The sequence below is a fragment of the Grammomys surdaster genome, unplaced genomic scaffold (genome assembly GCF_004785775.1).
Source record: "Grammomys surdaster isolate TR1022 unplaced genomic scaffold, NIH_TR_1.0 135, whole genome shotgun sequence".
Lineage (NCBI taxonomy): Eukaryota > Metazoa > Chordata > Mammalia > Rodentia > Muridae > Grammomys > Grammomys surdaster.
This window is the reverse complement of record NW_021604593.1, coordinates 3,047,779-3,053,286: the sequence shown is the minus strand read 5'-3', so window position 1 is coordinate 3,053,286 and position 5,508 is coordinate 3,047,779. Positions and strand designations below refer to the sequence as shown.

General features: G+C 40.9%; 1 non-coding gene across 1 annotated transcript; it reads right to left on the bottom strand.

The window, feature by feature from the left end:
• Nucleotides 1-3,693: 3,693 nt before the first annotated feature.
• Nucleotides 3,694-3,755, bottom strand: LOC114617285. The gene has a single exon (XR_003710766.1). It is a non-coding gene; the product is annotated as a U7 small nuclear RNA (small nuclear RNA).
• Nucleotides 3,756-5,508: the final 1,753 nt, after the last annotated feature.

Here is a 5,508-nt window from a genome sequence, read left to right as displayed (position 1 = left end):
TTATTTATAAGCTGTTGACCCTGTGCTAGGCAGGCTCTGAGCTGTTCTAACCTACATTCCAGCCACAGGCCCTGTGTCACTAGCTGTTTGCCTCTCACCCAGCTTGCTTTGCTCCATGTGTGTCCTCAGGGCGAGCTTTTCATGGCTGCGTGCTCATAGTTCATCCTGCCTCATGGCAACCTCCTTCTTCCTTTCCTATGTTGTCCTACTTGTGACATCCTACCTAATCTGACATCCTACCTAATCTGACATTCCTCTTTCCTTTCTCTTCTGCCCAGTCCCAGGATCTAGCCTTTTATTACCCAATGAGAGATTATCGGGGAGCATTCTTTACAGCACATTGGTTAATACATGTCCATGTCCAGACTGCAACCTAATCTTGGGGTACAGAAGTCTGCATCTGAATACACAGCACAGAAGACCAGCCCCAACACATATACAAAAATACTGATTTTAGTTTTCTCTGAAAAGAGGATTGTAGATTATTTCTATTTTCTTCTGTGTCCTTGGTTGTTGTTGTTTGTTGTTGTTGTTTTAAGACTAAACATGAACTACTGACAAAACCAGAAGTAAATGCAATGTTTTAAAAAACTGATCCAAGTACCAGGGGAAATGGGAAATTGCTTCCAACGTTATTTCCACCCTTTAAAATATAGTTCGATTTAGCAGCATTAGCAAATGGATATAGTCATCCCCGTCTAAACCTCAGAACTTTCTATTTCATTTTTGTAACTATTTTTTTAAATTTCAGTCTAAAGGAAACAGGTTTTAAAATTTTTTATGAGCTCAAAAATATTCTTAACATATTTTTAGTCCTAAGGTTTTTTAAATCAGATTTTACTATACTTTTTATTAACTTAGAATGGAAAACATAACTGTCATGTAAAATATTAGAGAAGTATAGAATATAGAAAATATAACCATAATTTCAGCTATTCTCCTTATCACACACAGAGAAAAACATACCTATCTCTGTTTATTTTAATACTTCCTGTACTATTTTGCATCTTGTGCTCTCTCTTTCTCTCTCTCTCTCTCTCTCTCTCTCTCTCTCTCTCTCTCTCGGGGGCCCCCCCTCCCTCTCTCTCCTCTCCTCACACCAAACATTTTACACAAACTTCCATGTCCTCTCATTCAGAGCAGTGTCACCTTTGTAATGACTGCACCCGTACATGGATGGAAATTCCTTTGTTTACTTAAAACAATGCTTCTGGTTTACACGTTATAAGACTTGCTACTCTGTCAGAGTCTGTGGCCTCAGGCGTGTTTATAATTGGCTCTGACTTCCTTCCTGAAAGCTTCCTTGTCTTAAAATTTTTAGGATTCCTTTTTTCTTATCAAAATAAATAATTTAATAATTCATTTATTTTATGGGCATAAGTGTTTTGCCCACACGTTTGTCTGGTGCCAAAGAAGTCAGAAGAGGGCATCGGATCCCCGGGACAAGGGAGAGTCACAGTTGTGAATCACACTGTATGAGAGCTAGAAACTGAATTCTGATCCTCTGTGAGAGCAGCAAATGGTTTTAACCTCATGATAACATTTTTCATTCTTTCTTCTCAGTACTTCCTGTCCTCTTTCTTTCTTTCTTTCCTTTTTATTTTAAAATTTTATTTACTTATTTTTTCAAGACAGGGTTTCTCTGTGTAGTCCTGGCTGTCCTGGAACTCACTCTGTGAGGCTGGCCTTGAACTCAGAAATCCACCTGCCTCTGCCTCCCAAGTGCTGGGATTAAAGGCGTGCACCACCACTGCCTGGTTTCCTATTCTGTTTCTTACGTTGGCCTTGGCTATCACACACAGGATATTAGCAAACAGCTCTGAGAATGGTCATTTGTTAGGATTTAAATTTGTATGTTAATAGACTGGTCGTCAGTTGATGAACTCTTGAGAGCTAACTGGATCACAAAGGAGCTCAAATAACCGATACACTCACCCATTAATGAGTTTACAGATGGCTGGACCAGTAGGAGGCAAGGCCTCAGAGTGATGCTATGCCTTTGGAAGCGTGAATCTTGTCCTTAGATCCTTCCTCTGCCCCCACCCTCTTGCTTTCTGTCTTCCATGAGGTGTGCAACTTTGCTCTGCTGTGCCACAGCCCAAAAACAATGGAGCAACCAAATGCAGACTGAAATTCTGAAGCTGTCAGCCAAAATAAATCTTTCCTCCACTCAAATGGTTTCTTTTGGATATTTCGTTCCAGAGATGAAAAATGACTAGCAAACCACCAGCATAATTTAGGTATAAATTGATCTTTGGGGTTCTAGAATGATTAACAGACCCAAGTTATCTACCTATTTGGGGCCAACCTGGAACCATTTGTTCTCAAGCCCTCTCTTGCTTTTACTTAACAATAGACTTTGGCAATGGTGACTTCAGGGTACACTTTGGAGGGTGGATTTCCTTGTTTGTTGTTTATTTTTGAGATTGCAGTTTATTTATTTTTTTAATTATTTATTTTTTTAACAACCCAATTGCAGTTTCCCCTCCCTCCTTTCCTCTCAGTTTTCCTCAACCCCCCTTCACTTCTCCTCTGTTTCTCTTCAGAAAAGGACAGGATGCCTGTGGACATCAACCAACCGTGGCATATAAAGTTGCAGTAAGACTAGGAGCATCCTCCCCTATTAAGGCTAGATGAGGCAACCCAGTAAGAGGAAAGGGTCTAAAAGGTAGGCAGCAAAGTCAGAGACAGTGCCTGTTCCCACTGTTAGGAATTCTACATGAAGATCAAGCTATATAACTGTAACAAATGTGTAGATGGGCTACCAAGGTCAGTCCCATACAGGCTCCCTGGTTGTTGGTTCAGTCCCTGTGAGCCCCTATGAGCTGTGGTTAGTTGATTCCGTAGGTTTTCTTGTCATTTGCTTGACCCCTCTGTCTCTTATAACCCTTCCTTCCCTTCTCCTGCAGGATTCCCCAAGCTTTGCCTAGTGTTTGGCTGTGGGTTTCTGCATCTGCTTCAGTCAATTGCTGGGTGAAGCCTCTCCGATGACTCTCCGATGCTAAGCTCTTATCTACAAATGTAACAGAATACCATTAGCAGTGTCAGGGGTGGGCTCCCTCTCACAGCATGAGTCTCACACTGAACCAGTTATTGGTTGGCCGCTCCCTCAATTTCTGCACCATCTTTACCCCAGTACAGGGGTATACAGGACATACTCCTTGTATGCAGGGCAAATTGTAGGTCAAAGGTTTTATGGCTAGGGTGGAGTCTCATTCTCTCCACTGGAAGTCTTGCCTGATTACAGGAGATGTCTGATTCAGGCTTCATATCCCCCATTACCAGGTGTCTTAGCCATGGTCACCCTCATAGATTCCTGGGAGTTTCCATTGCACTAGGTTTCTAGCTCTCTCCAGAGATGCACTCACCCCATTCCAGTTGTTTCCCCTAGTACTTTCTCCTTCCATCCACCCCACACTTGATCCTTCTGTTCCCATCCTCACTCCCACCCCCATCTTGTCCCTTCCCCCATTCATCCACAATGTCTATTCTATTTCCCCTTCTCAGTGACATCCACACATCTTGAGCCATTCTTCTTGCTTATCTTCTTTGGATGCCAAGCACCAGCCTTGGTTTGGGAAAAGGTCCTAAGGAAGGAGTGTTTGGGAGGGGCAGAAGAAACCACTCAAAGTCAATGATGGGGTGCAAGCTGACATCCTTATAATCTGCTCAAGATAGCTCCCTAAACAACTCTTGTGTTTTCTGACCAAAGTCAGAAAACCTGCTAGAAAAATTCTAAAAGAGATGTATTAGCTCTCTAAGTAGCTCTCTCTTATAGAACAAAGCCCAGTCTTTTGTTTACATAATCAATTCAGTCATTTCCCCCTGGTTCCCTTTTGATTATCTCACAAATAAGCATTTTATGACCTTAGCACATAGATTCTTAGAAAAGGACGGCAAGTGCATTTTTTTAAACATAGCAAATGAACCCAGAGATCTCCTGTCTTTGTAAACACAACCAATAACATAGCTTGGTTGGATCCCACCCTGAGATCACCATATCTACCATGGTTGGACCTAAACTGAGAAAAGGTAGGCCTCCCATGAATATCAATCAACCCAGGCTGGCCTTGAACTCAGAAATCTGCCTGCCTTTGTAAGCACAAACAATAAGCTCAGCTGGGTGGGATCTTGCCCTGAGTTTTAATAAGCTGGCTTTTAGTGCAGCTGCCTCTGTTCTTTGAGATCTATGAAGCCCCTCATACAATTTATATTGCATCCTTATATTTTGCATAGTTGAGAAATCCTGTTTATATATTCTTGAACTCATGTTTTCAGAGCTCTTTCCCACAGCCTTAAGGGCTGTCTTGAAGGTCACAGGGTTTACCATTTTGCTGAGAAACATAGACACATTTTCACTTCCTGGAATCATGCTGTTCCTAGCTATCATAGAATCATTAACCTTAGCAGGAGAACATTTCCCAAAGGAGAAACATGAAGTAAAATATAAAAATAGTTATACAAACAAGCCTTACACCTAGCAACCATCAGCACTCTTGGAGGCCCATGCCTTGCTGGCTCTGTTCCTGTATTCAAGGAGCATGTCCTGCCCTCTCTTATCCAGCCATGCAGGACTTAGCATTTAGGTCTGTAGATTGTAGTATGATTATTTTTTTATGGCTAATATTAACTTATAAGTAAGTACATACCATGTTTGTCTTTCTGAGTTTGTGTTACTTTATTTAGGATGATTGTTTCTAGTTCTTTCCATTTGCCAGCTAATTTCATGCTGTCATTGCCTGTAACAGCAGCTACGTAATACTCTATCATATAAATATATCACATTTTCTTCATCTGTTCTTCAGTTGAGGAGCATCTAGGTTGTTTCCAGTTTCTAGCTATTATGAATAAAGCTGCTAGGAACACAGTTGTGTAAGTGTCGTTGTGGTATGGTAGAGCATCTTTTGGGTATATGCTTAGGAGTGGTATATCTGGGTCTTAAGATATGATTGATTCTTAGTTTTTTGAGAAACCAAATTAATTTCCAAAATGGTTGTACACGTTTTCACTCTCACCAGGAATGGAGAAGTGTTCCCCTTTCTCCACATTCTCACCAGCATGAGATGTTGCTTGAGTTTTTGATCTTAGCCATTCTGGTGAGTGTAAGGTGAAATCTCAGAGTTGTTTTGATTTGCATTTTCCCTGATGGCTAAGGCTGAACATTTCTTTAAGTGCTTCTCAAATATTAGAGATTCCTCTGTTGAGAATTCTCTGTTTAGATCTGTTCTTAGTTTTTAAATTGTATTATTTGCTTTGTTGATTTCTAGTTTCTTAAGTTCTTTATAAGTTTTGGATATCAGCCCTCTGTCATATGTGGGGTTGGTGAAGATCTTTTCCTATTGTGAAGGCTGCCATTTTGTCCTTTTGACAGTGTCCTTTGCCTTACAGAAGCTTTCCAGTTTCATGAGGTCCCTTTTATTATTGTTTACTATTATTATTTATTGTTGATCTTAGTACCTGTGGGATTGGTGTTCTGTTCAGGAAGCTGTCTCCTGCAGTGTGCACATT